The 16,462-nt window shown below is 57.5% G+C and overlaps 1 protein-coding gene across 3 annotated transcripts in view; it reads left to right on the plus strand.

The window, feature by feature from the left end:
• The first annotated feature begins 7,718 nt into the window (after positions 1-7,718).
• Positions 7,719-16,462, plus strand: part of Clip2 (CAP-Gly domain containing linker protein 2) — a 43,295-nt gene continuing 34,551 nt past the window's right edge. Inside the window, exon 1 of one of the 3 annotated variants that reach the window (XM_048369395.1) lies at positions 7,719-7,780. The gene's annotated coding sequence lies outside the window, so the exon portion shown is untranslated. Of the gene's footprint in view, positions 7,781-9,372; positions 9,384-16,462 lie in introns of those variants that run through there. The other 2 variants (XM_048369408.1, XM_048369405.1) reach the window with 2 other exon arrangements.

Consider the following 16,462-nt stretch of genomic DNA (forward strand, 5'->3'; position numbering starts at 1 on the left):
AAACAGCCAGAAGTGGCGCTGTGGCTCAAGTGGCAGAGTGCTAGCCTTGAGCAAAAAGAAGCCAGGGACAGTGCTCAGGCCCTGAGTCCAAGCCCCAGGACTGGCCAAAAACAAAAACAAAACAAAACAAAACAAAAAACAGGAAGTCTAGCTTTCCCAGACTAAAGCCTGAGGCACCATGCAGAAGCCCAAAAGCCCAGAGATTGTGGCCACTCCTGGGGCAGCACAGAGGGAGGAGCAGATGTGGAGTGGGCATGGGCCATGAATCACCCTTGAGCAGCCTGGGAAGGAAGGACGTGGCCCAGTTCTGGGAGCAGAGTCACTCTCTCCCCATCCCTACCCCGGGCTCCTAGCCCCAGGTGCAGCTTGTGGTACAGATAGATCTCTTAGTCCCCTTATCTGAGGGTTCCGCACTCCACGGTACCAGAACCTGTAGCTCACCAACATGGACGCCTTTCCCTCTGTATATGTTGTATACCTGTGGCAAAGCTTAATTTATACAGAAGGGACAGAAAGAGATCAACAGTAATAATAAAGTAGCACAACTCCAGGGTCAGAAAGAGATCAACAGTAATAAATAGCACAACTCTTGGCTCCTAACAGAGATGGTTACTAAGTATCTAACGAGCATGTAGCACATGGTGGTGCCTGCACACAGGAACAGGTGGTGCACACTTTCCACCTTATGCACCGCTTGTTCCTGGGATGTCCGTTTAAGTCTTTGTGGATGATGGTGGATGCCAGGTAATCCAGAATGTGAAGGGCAGATAAGGGGAAAGAAAGCCGGGTTGTCTGTCTCCCTTGGATTTGTCGTGTGGACTTTTCTGTCTGAGCTGGCTTCTTATTGCAATCCTCAGATCTTAGCCTCCTGAGTAGCTGGGATTCTAGGCGTGAGCTCCAGTTGCTGGCTGCAGGCTTCTCTCTTGTCAGCTCCTGCCCTATGTCCCTTGCTGCCAGTTGTGCCACCCGAAGCACTGGGTGCCCCTGCCACCTGACTTTAGCTCCGCTGCCTCATGGAGGGGAGTGAGGGCTCCAGCCAGCTGGTGGGCACGCAAGCCACACCCTCAGTCTCTGTGCTTGGAGGAGTTGATTTTGCTTTTGGTTTTTCACAGACTGAGGCACGATCATGACTTAGGGCAGCCTGAGCTATACAGCCAGACCCTGTTTTGTTTTAAATTTTTGTTGGTTGAGATGCTTGAACTTGGGGCCTGGGCACTGTCCCTGACCTCTTCTTTTGCTCAAGGCTAGCGCTCTACCACTTCGAGCCACAGCTAAACTTCTGGTTTTCTTTCATCTTTTTTTTTTTTTTTTGCCAGTCCTGGGCCTTGAACTCAGGGCCTAAGCACTGTCCCTGGCTTCTTTTTGCTCAAGGCTAGTACTCTGCCACTTGAGCCACAGCGCCACTTCTGGCCATTTTCTGTATATGTGGTGCTGAGGAATTGAACCCAGGGCCTCATGTATACGAGGTGAACACTCTACCACTAGGCTATATTCCCAGCCCTTTCACTTCTGGTTTTCTAGTGGTTAATTGGGGATAATGTGATAAATGAAGGGGTAGGCCCACGCTGTCTCACACACTTCCACACACCCTCCCTGTTGGGGGATCGGTGTCAAAGGGGGTCCACCCCATGCGGAGGTCACCGTCTCACCCTCCTGTTGGGGGTCAGGAACCAGATATAAGAGGATGGGGGTTCCAGTCAAGAGGGAGAGACACAGAGGAAGAAAGGCGGGAAGGGGCGCCCCATGACCTGGGGTACGGAGAGGTCAGAGTGCAGACCTATGGAGAACAGAGGCCTGAGTCCTGACCTGTGGAGCAGAGAGGCCTAAGTCCTGGCTTGTGGGAATGGAGAGACCTTCGGAGGAGCCTGAGGCCTACTAAGAGGCCTGGGGAGAAGAAAAAAGAAAAAACAAAAACAAAAAAACCTCGCGCCTTTGGAGGCTGCAGCTGCTCCTAGTTCTGGGCAGTTCAAGGCAGTTGCATACTGACTAATAAAACTCCTTTGTCACTTTTAACCATGCTTTGATGGATTTTCTCACTCCAGGTCATTACAATAAGAGTCTCACAGACTTTTCTGCCCAGGCTGGCTTTGAACTGTGGTCCTCAGATCTCAGGCTTCTGTGCAGGTAGGATTATGGACGTAAGCCACCAGCACCTGGCTCAGAACCTATCTTAAGTGTTTACATATTCAGTATAGAAATGGTTTTCTAGGGGTTGGGAATTTAGCTTAGTGATCTAGTGCTTGCCTAGCATTCATGAAGCCCTGGGTTCGATTCCTCAGTACCACACAAACAGAAAAGGCCAGAAGTGACGCTGTGGCTCAAGTGGTAGAGTGCTAGCCTTGAGCAAAAAGAAGCCAGGGACAGTGCTAAAAAAAAAAATGTTTTTCTGTGTTGATTAGCTCTGGACTCACAGACTTGGAGCCCAAGATGGATGGGGTCCGGTGTACCCATTAGCTTGCAGCTGAGAGCTTTGTGTGGATCGCAGGGCAACACATGACAGGCATGTTCCCAGGGTGTCCCTAGGCCAGGACCACCGTGTTCCTTGCATGTGAGAAGGGTGAGAAGGTCAGAGATGAAATGGGGGATCCCTGGGGCCTGAGGGGAGGCTGAAGCCAGATCCTTAGAGCAGAATTTGTGGGTGCCTTGCAAAGGATCATCTCTAGCTTTTCTGGTCTTAAACTAAATGTAGAGGCAGGGGTCATGGAAACTTGGTTGACTATATTGGCTCAGGCCTGTAATCCCAGAGCTGGGGAGGCTGAGGCCAAAGGATCAGAAAGAAGTTCCAGTTCAACGTGGACCATTTTGTAGGGAATACAGCTGACTCCATCTTAACTAGGGAAACATGGTAGGAAATGTTGGGAGGGGTAGATTAGGCCCCAAAATTGTTTCTGTAAATGGCTTGCTTAACTTGTTGCTTGCTCTACCCCCTGCGTCAACCTCCTACATCTGTGCTACAGTTTACCTTTTTATTTTACTTTATTTTGTTTTGCCAGTCCTGGGGCTTGAACTCAGGGTCTGAGCACTGTCCCTGGCTTCTTTTTGCTCAAGGCTAGCACTCTACCACTTGAGCCACAGCGCCACTTCTGGCTTTTTCTTGTTTGTTTTGGCCAGTCCTGGGCCTTGGACTCAGGGCCATATCCCCAGCCCCTCTTCTGGCTTTTTCTATATATGTGGTGCTGAGGAATCGAACCCAGGGCTTCATGTATGCAAGGTGAGCACTCTGCCACTAGGCCATATTTCCAGCCCAGGCTTTTACCTTTTTTTTTTTGGCCAGTCCTGGGGCTTGGACTCAGGGTCTGAGCACTGTCCCTGGCTTCTTTTTGCTCAAGGCTAGCACTCTGCCACTTGAGCCACAGCGCCCCTTCTGGCCATTTTCTGTATATGTGGTGCTGGGGAATTGAACCCAGGGCCTCATGTATAGGAGGCAAGCACTCTTGCCACTAGGCTATATCCCCAGCCCCAGGCTTTTACCTTTATAAACCCCAATTTGAGGACTGCTTGGGGGGTCACGACGTCAGCTCTGGAGTCTGCACTGTGTCCCTGGCCGGTCACCTCGCTTTGTTACAGTCGCAGTTTCAGCTCCCGAGTCTGTGCTGCATCCCTGGCCAGTCAGTTCCTTTTATGCTTCCCCAGTAAGTCCATCTTTTTGCTTGAGACTGTCTCTGAGTGGTGGACTCTTGGAGGAACCAGGAATATAGTTTGTCTCCTCCCTTGGACCCCGTAACAGACCACATAGGGAGACCCTGTCTCACAAAAAAGAGACACAGGGGATGTGGCTTAGTGGTAGAGTGCTTGCCTACCATGCACAAAGCCCTGGGTTCAATTCCTCAGTTCCCCATACACAGAAGTGGTGCTGTGGTTTAAGTGGTAGACTGCTAGCCTCCAGCAAAAAAGAACCTCAGGGACAGTGCCCAGGCCGAGTTCAAGCCCCAGGACTGGCAAAAGGAGAGAGAGGGAGAAGGGGGGAGGGGGAGAAGGGGAGAGGGGAGAGAGGGAGAGAGGGAGGGAGGGAAGGGGGGAGGGAGGGAGGGAGGGAGGAAGGGGGGAGGGAGGGAGGGAGAGAGAGAGAGAGAGAGAGAGAGAGAGAGAGAGAGAGGAAAGGAGGGAGAGAGGGAGAGGAAGGCATGTAGGAAGACTAGCCACTTAGGGAGGCCTGGGTTTATCCCAGGGAAATGAGGCCCCAGTCCCTGGGGGCAGCGCTGTCCCCTGGGGCCCCGCCCGCGGGTGGGAGGAGGGCGGGGCCGTGCCGCCGTCCCCATGGCAACGTCCCCCCACCCCACGGCCGGTCCTCACCTCGCCTCTCTGCACAGCGGCCGGCGCGGCACGCCTCTGCTAGTGACCCGTGTGTACCGCGGGGAAAGCCGGGCGCCCGGGCGGCGTGGGCTCCTCCTGGCTGCGCTGGAGGCGAATGCGGAACTCCTTCTCCCAGGCCGCAGGACCATGCGGGAGTCCGGGGATGGGCGCCGCGGCTCCGGCCTGGCTTCCGGGCCACGCGGGTGCGGAGATCCCAGCACTGGGCCCCAAACCTCCCGGCAGGAAAGCCTCTCCCTCCGCTCCAGCTACCCAGCAAAATCCCGGAGTGGAGCTGTGGCTCAAGGGGAACAGCACCAACCTTGAGCATAAAGTGCCAGGGGCAGCGTCCGGGCCTTGAGTTCAAGCCCCGGCCCAGCACTCACCCAGCTCTCCACGAGGAAGCCAGGGCTGCGGTAACATGCCCACCTGGGATGCGAGAGCCACAGAAACGAAAATCGTAATAATACAAGTAAAGTCAGCCAGATGTGCCATGCGTGCCTGTCATCCCAGGCGTCCGGGAAGATTTAGGTCAAAGGCTGCCTGGGCAAAAGCTAGAGACCCTGTCTGAAAAGCAAAGTGAAGTGGAAAGGATCGAGGCGAGGCCCCGACTGCCAGAGCAGCCCAGGTCCCCCCTGCTGCACCTCCACTAGCCTTGGCGGCAGGACAGTGGATCCAAACCCCACCAGGACAGGCTTTCTCCCCTACCAGCCCTCCAGCAGCCTGGCCAAAGGAGCCTCCATGGGCCAGGCCCTGACACCAGTGGCCAGGAGGGGCCCTCAGGTGGGAATAGCAGGGAGTCTGGCCTTACCTTGATCTCTGACCACACAGGAGCTGTTGATAATGGAGTGCTGTGAGCCCAGGACCCAGGTCAGCCCCACCGGATCACAGCAGGATTCGCAACCAGAAGTTTGTGTGTGTGTGGTAGGACTGCTGAGTAGCTAGGATTACAGGCAGGAACCTGACACCCCTGCTTCAACTATCTTTTTTTGTTATTGTTGGTGGTGCTGGGGCTTGAACTGAGGGCCTAGGTGCTGTCCCTGAGCTCCTTAGCTCACTCTCCCACTTTGAACCACAGCTCCACTTCAGATGTCTGGATGGTTCATTGGAGATAAGAGTCTCACAGACTTTCCTGCCCGAGCTGGCTTCATTCTGCACTCCTCAGCTCTCAGTCTCTTTAGTACTGAGGATTGCAGCATGAGCCACCAGTGCCGGGATAACTATCTTTTATTTTTGATGGTACCAAGGTTTGACCTCAGGATCTAGAACCTACAGGTGCTTTACCACTTGAGTTACACCCCCCAGCCCAATTTCAACCACCAGCTCTACTCTTTGACTTTACTGGAACTATTTTATGAACCCATTGTTCTCCCTGTAAACTTGTTAGTTTAACAATCCTATAAAAGTAATGTGATTGTGCTATTAAATTATGCATCTTGACTCATTAACATCTACTATAAATATCTGTATTACTGCTAAGGACATGTGTGTGCACCTGCATGTGCTTAGGCCTCATGATGTTGCTTGGCTTTTTCACTCAAGTGCTCTACCACTTGAGCCACATCTCCACTTAACAGCTTTTTTGCTGGTTCATTGGAAATAAGAAATAAGAGTCTGTCAGATATGTTTGCTGGGGCTGACTTCAAAACCACGATCCTCAGTTTCAGTCTCCCAAGTAGAAGGTAGTATTATATGTGTGAACCACAGCATCCAGTCCCTTCCTTCTCATGGGGCTGGAACAGCCTGCCTTAAGTGGGCTCACTCTGCACCCCCTCCCAGGCCTGGTTCCCCCTTCCCACACTATGTGGGACCTCTCAGGGTTGGCCCAGTACCCACCCACTGTTCCTATATCACCAGTTTTTGTTGAACAGAATGGAGGATACACTGCAGTTTGGGAATGGAGAAACTGAGGTAAGAGCTTAGCTCATTTCTCAGAGACCCGATGCCAGGGTGGGGAAAGGGCAGTAGTAGGGATTTCATTCAATAAATACTCCTTCATGTCTGCCCCCTACCAGGCATTTTTGCTGGTGCTGGTTCATAAAATAGAGGACCGAAGGAGTCCTTGTACCTACCTGGCCCTCCCAAAAGGCCCAGCTGGTGTCTCCCGGCCTAGACTACACCTTCTCCCAGCAAGTCACGCCCACTACAAAGCCACACCCAACACTACAGGCCACGCCCAGAGCCCAAGGCCATGCTCCTCAGCATGGGAGGGGGTGGGGGGGAAAGCTGGGCTGTGTGGAGTTGAGTTAGCAGCCACCCAACCCAGGAAGGAGAAGGCCTGCGGTTGGTAAAAGGATCAGCTAGGATCAGGTAAAAGGATCAGCTAGGGAAAGGATTCTGCCCCAGAGGGCCCTCAGGGTGCTGGATTTGGTTACTTACTTTCTGGGCTGACACTTAGCTTCTGCCTCCTCCCCTCCCCCCGCCCCCAGTAGGGGACTACAGCAACCCAGAGGCCCACCTGTCCCAGACCCAGGGGCACTCAGCTCATTTGCATACCGGGAGCCCCTTCTTGACAGCCATCATCCAGACTAGCCCCTCAGGATGACAGAAGTCCATGCGGACCACGCCCTCTCAGGCTGCCAAACATCGAGACCACGCCTCCTGGACGACAGTCATCGAGACCACGCCCCCAGGATGTCAGCCATCCATTGAGACCCCGCCCCCAGGATGGCAGACATCCATGGAGACCACGCCTCCGGGATGACAGTCATCATCGAGACCCCGCCCCCAGGATGCCAGCCATCCAGGGAGACCACGCGCGCTCCACACCCATTTTGGCTTCTAAAGGGGACGTGGAGTTGTCTCCTTGGCCACCGCCCGGCGCTCCCGGACCCGCCCATCGCAGCTTCCCCGCGTAGCCTGAGACATCCTTGGAGGATGTGCTGTCCACCAAACCCCATCGGGCTGGACGCGGGGCTCACGACTGCCATCCTAGGTACTCAGGAGGCTGAGATCTGAGGATGAAGGTTCGAAGCCAGCCCGGGCAGGGACGGGCGCGAGACCCAATAAGGCCGGAAGTGGCGCTGTGACTCAAAGTGGTAGAGCGCCCGCTTGAGTGGGAAAGATGGGGACGGCGGCCAGGCCCTGAGCTGAAGCCCCACGACCGACAGGAAAACAACTAAATGAGCCCCGTCCGAGGCCGGGCGATGCAGCGGGGTGGGCGCGGGGCCCCGCGCGTTTTGCGCCCGCCCGCCCGGTCCCGCGCGGCGCCGCGGCCGGAGAACCGGGAGGCCGCGCGCCGCCGCCCCGCCCGCGCCCCGCCCCGGGCGCCCGCCCTGGCGCCGGCCCCTTTTGTTCGCCGCGCGCCGCTCGCCCGGGCTCCGCTCACCTCGGCCGGCGCCGCCGCCGCTCGCACATCCCGGCCTCGGCCTGCGGCGGGCGCGGGGCAGCGCGGGGCGCGGGAGCGGCGCTGCCCGGGAGGCCGCCGCGTCCTCCCTGGGGGAGGGGGGGGGCGCGGGGCCCGGAGCTGAGCCGCAGCCGGAGGACCGAGGTAGGCGCCGCCCGCGGGTGCGCGGGCGACAAAGGACAGGGTGCGGGGGGCGGCGGCGGCTCCACCGGGCACAAGTGGGGCGCTGTCCGGAAGCGATGTCGGGGTGGGGAGGGCGCGGTCGCGGGCGTAGCTGGCCGGGGATGCGGGCCTGGGGCGCGAGGGCGCGGGCCCTGGGGCGTGGGCCTGGGGCGCTCGGACGGGAGCTGACCCCGGACGCGGGGGGCGCGGGCCCGGGGTGCGGGCGGAGGCTGACCCGGGGTCCGCGACTCTGCCGTCAGCCGCGGGCGAGGATGGCGCGCCCGGGTCCCTGCGGCGAGGGCGTCACGCCGCGCACTGGGGCTCGGTGCATCTGTGTGCGGTGGCGCCGGTGCCCTGCCGTCCGCTCGCCTTCCCCCGCTGTCCCCAGCCATCCCCTCGCTATCCTCCGCCTTCCCCCCCCCATGTCCCCGGCCGTCCCCTCGCTGTCCCCCCCGTTGTCCCCCGCCATCCCCCGTTGTCTCCCCGCGGTCCCCCGCCATCCCCTCACTGTCCCCCACCGTCCCTCGCCGTCTCCCCGCCGTCCCTCGCCGTCCCCTCACTGTCCCTCGCTGTCCCCCGCTGTCCCTCTCACTGTCCCCCGCCGTCCTCCACCCCCAGCGCCGCTCCAGGCGCTGGCCTGGCTGCAGGACTCCCAGGCCCTCGGGCCCGGCCTGGTGGGCGCGGCCGCCGCCCCATCCGGGGTTTGGGGAGCGCGGCACCCCGGATCGCCGGTCCCGCGGCCCGTGGTGAGACTGCAGATTTTCCCTCGGGGAGGAGCGGAGCCCCCCACCCCGCAGGCCACAGGGGCCCGGGGTGCCCACCCGCCGCAGCCCGGGCCCTGTGCCCCCCTTGGGCCGGGAATGGAGAGGCCGAGGTCCGTCCTGCCCCGTGGGGCGCGTGAGGGGCCCGGACCAGGGAGGCAGGGCGCGGCAGCACGTGGGGCGGCGCACCCCCATAGCAAACGTAAACAATAGCCTTCCTTGGGGAGGCTGGCATCTGGCCTGGCAAGTGCTGTGGGCTCCGAAGCTCAGGGCACTGGGGTGGGGGGGGGGGCTGGGCGCCAGGGGAGCTCCGGGGGCTGCTTCTGGCAGGACCTGCAAAAGCTTGGAGTCCAGCCGGGCGGGTGGCTCACGCCTACGATCCCGGTTACTCTACAATCCCAGTTACTCGGGGGACTGAGATCTGAGCATCCAGGCTCAAAGCCAGCCCAGGGAAGGGAAGTCTTTGTGACTCTTATCTTCATGGAACCAGGAGAACACCGGAAGTGGAGCTCTAGCCTAAGTGGAGGAGTGCTAGTCTTGAGAGCTCAGGGACAGCACCCAGGCCCTGAGTTCAAGCCTCAGCCCTGGCATACACACAGGACTGAAGTCTGAGGGTCTGTCAGTTGCAGGGGGGTAGTTAAGATTTGGTTTACTGGGGCGCTGAGTTCGAGGCTTTGTCAGCCAGGTGGAGCCTCCAGGTGGAGCCAGGCAGAGGCAGTACCTTGTATATAGAAGGAGCTGATTAGCACCCGATGCATCAGAGTCTGGATGGGAGCCATGTTGGGGTGCAGACAGCAGAAAAAATGAGGGGGTGGAGGAGCCAGGTGCAGGAGGGTGGGCAGCCAGAAGCCCAAGCTGCTCCCATCCAGGGGGAGGGCGGCAGTGCCCCCTCCCGCAGCCTTGCTGTGTGTGCACGCAGAGTAGACAGGTCTCTGCCAGAGTTGGGGTCCAATCCCTGGTCTGCCACCTGCTCCTTTGTGTTGTCTTGGACAAGCCACTGTACCCCTCTCTGCCTCCATTTCCCCATCTGTAAGTGGGGCATGGGGGATCAGGGACGGTGTATCATTGTAGAAGGGGCAGGAAGTGGCCTGCAACTCCTCCAGGCAGGCATGGGGGTGGGTGGGCTGGCTCTTGTGAATTGGAAAAGCTGCCAGCCCTACCTGTGCCTTCAGCCTCTTCACTCTTGATGTTTGGTGGTATGAGGTGTGAACTTGGGGTCCCTGGAGCCACACCCCAGCCCTTTTTCTGCTTTAGTCACTTTACTGATCTTCCCACTGACCTCCTGTGTCGCTGGGATTACAGGCAGTTGCCCCTGGCCAGCCTTACCTTGTCACAGATGCTTTGTTTTGGTGATGCTATGAGTATTTTGCCAATGCTTCTGAGCCTAGGGGGTGTGTGCCTTGCTCTCCTTACCTTCCAGGCTTGGTGTATGCCAGCCAAGCCCCTGTGCTTTCTCCCCAACCCTCCACCTTCTGATCCTGAGGTGTGATTGTGGCCTCACCTTCTGAGACACTCCCACCCCTTTTGCTCCAGTACAAAGTCCCAGTGCCATCTGGCTTTTCTGGCTGGGCTTTGGGGCCCACAGCTGGCCTTCCCACCCCGCTCTCTGTGCACTCCTGGCCTGATCTGACCCCAGGTGCCTGTCCAGGCCACCAGGCAGACGCTGCCCACGAGCCTGAGCTCGCTGCACTGGTGGCGGCTGGCTCTGGAGGGCCACACTGTGGCTGGGGCCCCTCTGATTCCATCTTTGGGGTGGTTTTGTCTCTTGTTGTGAGCCTCCTCCAATTAGGTTAAGCAAAGGGGATTTAGGGACTGGGGATCCTGTTCCTCAAAGTTTCAGGCCACCAGAAGCTGGGGCCCTGGGGAGCTGCCCCTCCTGGCAGGCCCTCTTCTTTCTAGGTTTCTGGGCCTCCCTGGGGTGCGGCCCTGCCTCTCCCTGCAGGCTAGCCTTCTGTCCCAGCCAAGTGCAGGCTTCTGCTCCGTGGGGCTCCTCCCCATGGGGTGTGCCTTAGTCTCTGCTTGCCAGAGAGCCTGCCTGGGGCATGGGAGGCTCTGCTGGTGGAGGGCAGGCCCTGTGGTCTTGGGGAGGCAGAGCTGGGCTCCGATGGTCGGGATCAGTGGGGCACACTTACTGTGTGTGCGTGCATATGTCCTCATGGCACCCTTGGGGTTCAGCTCAGGTAACTGCCTAGCATGCAGAAGGAGGGGTGGCTGGTGCCCCCCCCATCCTCCTAGTCCCTCCCCCAGTCCCTGGGAACAGCTGTAGGGCCAGAGCCGGGAGGCATGGACCGTGCGGCCCCTCTGTGGTCCATGGCTCCCGGCTGGTCTGGGCCCACAGACCCCCGTTTCTCATGGCCGAGGAGGGCCCTGGAGCCCACAGGGATGGCTGGGCCAGAGGCTTAAGGGTCCTTTAAGGGGGTCCCTGCTAGGGCCGAGGAAAGGGCGTGTGGGGCCTCCCAGGGGCTCTGGAGGCCAGAACGTGGTACCTGGTGGGAGGCTGTGCAAAAAAAGCAGCCAGAGATAGCTGGAGCCTGGTGTGCCCCGCGGCCGGAGTGCTCTCTGCACCCCCAGACCTCTGCCCTTGTCCTCTATGCTGGGGTCCAGGGGCTGAGATGCCCTTAAGTGGCAGGGAGTTGAGAGGCTTGGTTCAGGGCCTGAGTTCAAATACCGGCCGTTTTATTGGTTAGTTGGGTGACTCTGGACAAGCCACATGCCTACTCCAGGCCTCAGTTTCCCCATTGGTAACATGGTAGAGTTTATAGGCCAGGATTTTGGTGGGGGGAGGCAGGGTGGTTGTGAAATTTTTTTTTAATTGGTCCTGGGGCTTGAAATCACAGCCTAGGCGTTCATTGTCCCTTAGCTCTTTCATTCAAGGATGGTGCTCTCCCACTTGAGCCACAGCTCCACTTCCCAGCTTTTTGCTGGTTCATTGGAGGTAAGAGTCTCATGGGCTTTCCTGACTGGACTGGCTTTGAAACTGGACCCTCAGATCTCAGCCTCCTGAGAAGCTGGGATTGCAGGCATGAGCGCTGGGCGGGAGGAGGGCAGGAGTGTCGGGGTTAGCTCAGATTTGGGATATTAGGAATAGTTGGTGGTATGTGGGTGTGCATGTCTGCCCGGAGTGTGGCCCTGGGTTCTAGGGCTTTGTTCAGCTTCCTGGGTGATGCTTTCTGTTTCCCAAGAGGCTGAGATGCCCCTTCTCCTCCAGCCAGGACCCCAGGTGCCCATGTCGTCCTCGTGGCTGCTCACCCTGGCGTCCTGCACGCTGCTCGCTGTGGGGTAGGGTTTCAGCTCCCGCAACCAAACGGATCTGCTTTCTGCGTTCCTCCATCTTCTCTGAAACGCTTCTGTGCGTCTCTTGCTGGCTTTTTTTCTCCATGATTTGTGAGAGGCCTTTCTAGATTCTGACTGCCGGGCACAGTGGCTCACAGTAGTTACTCAAGAGGCTGAGATCCAGAGGATCACAATTTGAAGCCAGCCTGGGGGAAAATCCATGAGATTTTTATTTTTATTTTTATTACTTTTTTTGCTGGTCCTGGGGCTTGAACTCAGAGTTTGGGCTCCATTCCTGAGCCTCTGTGTTTAAGGCCAATGGTCTACCACTTAAGCCACAGTATCACCTTTGGCTTTTTCCGAGTAGCTTATTGGAGATGAGTCTCATGGACTTTTCTGCCCAGGCTAGCTTTGAACTGTGATCCTTAGATCTCAGTCTCCTGAGTAGCTAGGATTATAGGTGTGAGCCACCAGCACCTATCTCTATGAGTCTCTTTATCTCTAAAATAACCACAAAAAGCCAGACTGGAGGGATGTTTTATGTGGTAAGAGTGCCAGCCTTGCAGACTGAGCAAGTGTAAGAACATGAGTTCAAATTCCAGTACTGACCAAGAAAAAATTTGCGTGGCTCCTTCCTTGGTGTTGGGTGCTTCCTGTCTCTCCCTTTCCCTTTCTCTCCTCTCTCTTTGTTCACTTGACATGCAAAGCTCTTAATCTCAATTATTGCTGAATGTCTCCGTCTTTTCCTGCATTTTTTTCTTTGGTCACTGCTGGGCCTTGAATTCTGGGCCTGGGCACTGTCCCTGGCTCTTCAGCTCCAGGCTAGCACTCTAACACTGGAGCCACAGTGCCACTTGCATTTTTTTTTTTTATAAAGTATTTTCTGTGCCCTGTTCTAGGCATTGTCTGGCCTTCTAGAAGTTGCTTTGCCTTGCCTTTCACCAGTGGGTCTGCTGGCCACCTTGAATTGATGAGTTTCTTCTTGTTGCTAGGACCAAACTCCACCATCTGATTTGGTAGAAAGCTGGTGTGACCTCAAGATCCTGAGGTCAGCCCCGAACCCTCCCCACCATCAGGCTGAGGTCAAGACCCCAGCAGAACCTGCCTGCTAAGCCCCTTTTCTCCCTCACTTCTGGCCTCTGGGGTGGCCCCCCACATTCCTTGGCTCCAGGGCTCTTCCTCACTCTAATTCTTTTTTGTTGTTGTTGTTGGTTGTGAGGCTTGAACTCAGGGCCTGGGCACTGTCCTTTAGTTTCTTTTATTTAAGGCTAGTACTCTACCACTATGAGCCACAACACCACTTCTGGTTTTCTGGTGGCTTATAGGAGATAAGAGTCTCAGAGACTTTCCTGCCCAGGCTGGCTTAGAACTGTGTCAGTTCTCAGCCTCCTGAGTGGCTGGGATTACAGGCATGAGCCACTGCACCTGGCCTGCCCTCTTCTTTGGCACCTTCCACTTTCCTCCATTTGTAGGGACAGAAGCAGTGATGCTGAGCTCAGCCGGTGACCCCACTGTGAGTAGAGGGGGGTCTGAACCACAAACTGAGGGGAACTGGGTTGTGGGTATCTTGGGGACTGTTATTCTGTGTGTTTTGTTCTTTTGCACCTTTCCTGGAGCTTGAACTCAGGGCCTGGGAACTGGTTCTTAGTTGCTCATCAAGGTTGGCATTCTATTACTTGAGCCACAGCTCCGTGTCCAGCTCTTTTGCTTGTTCATTGGAGACAAAGAGTCTCACAGGTTTTTTTCCTGCCTGGGCTTGCTTTTGAACTGCAATCCTCCGTTCTCATTCTCCTGAATAGCCAGTATTACAGGCATCTGCTTTCTTGTTTTATTCTTCATGTTCTCGACCATCATCAGTCATTGTGGAGACCCCTGCCCTCTAGGGGTATTTTAGTTGATTGTGTGATTGAGACTTATAACAAGACGGCCAGACAGGCTGGCCCGGGGGGGAGGAGTGGGAACATGGACCACCTTTTGGTAGCCACCCCTGGCTGTCGCTGGCCCGTGGAGCTGGCCAGGAAGGGTGAGGGACAGAGGAGGCCCAGGGGCGGGTCACTCGGGCTGGTGCCCTTCCTGCCTGTTCCCTGCCCCCCCCATGGCCCTGCCAGCCCCAGGTGCTCCCCCATGGCCCTGCCAGCCCCAGGCACCCCCCCCCCCGCCTGGCCCAGCCCTGTCTGCATGGGCCGCAGACCCCTGCCACCCTGCTTCTCTGTCCCACGAGCGTGCATGCGTTTTTTCTTTGCTTGGGGCCTCAGTTTCTTAGTCTGGGAATTGGTCCTTGCTCCTCTTCTGTCCTCTGTGGTCCTCTTCTGTGGTCTGGCGGAGTCTTATGCTGGCACAGCCAAACCTTTGCCTCCTGGGCATCATGGGCCAGGGGTGGGAGACCCCAGCTGCCGTTGTCACTGGGCTGTGGGTAGTGTCCACAGCCAGGTGTACCCTGTCCTCACCTGCCTTATCCCTCCATGCTCACTGCACCTTCCCAACCTCCTGCTCCCCCCTCCATTACACGGGGCGGGGGGGGGTGCTCCTGTATCCCCCCAGGGCAACTGGGGACCCACCTGGGCCCCTCCTGCCCTCTTTTCCTTGGGGTCCTGGGGCCCCTTTGGTGGGCTGGCGGCTGAGCTGGGTGTGAGGCCTGTCCGCTGGGCTGGCTGCCACCTCCTGACAGGCCTGGTTGGGTGACCTGGGAGGCAGAGGCTGGACAGACTGGGCAGAGGCGCCATTTCCTTGGCTGTCCCAGCCTGAGGGGCAGCTGGCCAGAGGCTCAGCTCAATGGCTTTCTCCTAAAGGTCAGCACAGCTAGCAGTGAGGGACCACCCAGCCCTGCCCTCTGCTTGCCTGGGGCTACAGGAGCTTATAGATGCCAGACTTGGACTCACCTAGTGACAAATGGGTCAAGTGCAATAAAAATGGAACACACCAACTGCCAGGTGTGGTGCTGTATGCCTATAATCCCGGCACTCAGAAGGCTGATGCAGGAGGAATGGTGGGTTCCCAGCTTTCCCAGTGAGACTTTGTGTCTCCAAATTCATAGCCAGGGGGCTGGGAATATGGCCTAATGGCAAGAGTGCTCACCTCATATACATGAAGCCCTGGGTTCGATTCCTCAGCACCACATATATAGAAAAAGCTGGAAGTGGTGCTGTGGCTCAAGTGGTAGAGTGCTAGCCTTGAGCAAAAAGAAACTCAGGTTGTGAGTTCAAGCCCCAGGACTGGCAAAAAACAAAACAAAACCAATTCATAGCCAGGAGTGGCAATCATAGAGGAGGGGACGTGGGACAGGACCAGCCCTGTGTTCTCTGTGGAGTGGAGTAAAACATACACATAGAAACAGGCTATCAGAGCCACCACTGCCCCTCCCACTCCCAGAGCCCGCTTCCCTGCTGCTCTGTGGGGGCGGCAGAGCTTCCGGGTTCCAGTACCTGCTCGGGGCCCAGCAAGACCTCAGGTGCACTCTTAGAGGTAATTGTGTATTCGTGTAAATGTGTGTGCGGGTACTGAGACCTGAACTCCGCAGTCTGGGCGCCATTGCTCAGGTTTTTTGCTCAAGGCTGGTGCTTTACCACTTGAGCCACAGCTCCCCTTCTGGCCTTTTATTGTTCATTGGAGATGAGAGTTTTGCAGACTTTCCTACCTTGGCCAGCTTCAAACCACCATTCTCAGACCTCAGCCTCCTGAGTAGTGGGGAGGATAGGCAGGTGCCTGGCTTACGACTTGTTTTGCAGTGCTGGTCCAGGCGTCTGTGCCCCATGCCCTGTGGGCTGCCCACCCAGCCAGGGCCCTCACTTGCATTGCTGGCTGCCTCCAGGCTGGCTGCTGTGCCTGCTTCCTGGTACTGGATCCCTTGCCCCAGCTGCGCTGCCCCACTGGAGACCCAATTTCCGGTGCCCTGGTTGGCACTGCCTGCTTGGCGAGAGCCCTGGCCCCGACCCCTCATCCGCCACCTCCAGCCGCTGCAATGGAAACCCTGAGATGTGCCCAGGTCTTCCTCTGACCACTATCATGGAAGGCGCAGGAAGTCGGCCTGTGGGCCCAGCAGTGCCCCGGGGCTCCAGGCCAGGAGTGGTCACTGCGCCCTCCCTGGCCGTGTCTGGGGCCCAGCTCTGCATGATGCTTCGTGTCCTGTCCCCCTGCCAGCTGCCACCGTGTGTCCAGGGGCAACTTGCCACCATGTCCCAGCCCCTTCCCTGGCCTGTGAGCCCTCGCCTTACTCCCCCCTCTCCTCCCACCCTCCGGCCCCACAGGGGGATGGGCACCGGCTCAATGCCAGCCTGGCTGCCTCTGGCCTCCTTTGTCAGCAGTGGCAATCGGGCTCTGTCCCCAGAGGCCGGGAACAAATGTTACTCCAGGGTGGACCCAGCCAGGCTGGGGGTGGCTGGTCCCATTCTCACTGGGTCCGAGTCCTCGAACTTTCCTGAAGGTTTTTTTTTTTTGGCCAGTCCTGGGGCTTGGACTCAGGGCCTGAGCACTGTGCTGGGCTTCTTTTTGCTCAAGGTTAGCACTCTGCCTCTTGAGCCACAGCGTCACTTCTGGCCGTTTTCTATATATGTGGTGCTGGGGAATTGAACCCAGGGTTTCATGTATATGAGTCAAGCACTCTTGCCACTAGGCCATATACCGAGCCCCTCCT

This window comes from Perognathus longimembris, chromosome 1, assembly GCF_023159225.1.
Source record: "Perognathus longimembris pacificus isolate PPM17 chromosome 1, ASM2315922v1, whole genome shotgun sequence".
Lineage (NCBI taxonomy): Eukaryota > Metazoa > Chordata > Mammalia > Rodentia > Heteromyidae > Perognathus > Perognathus longimembris.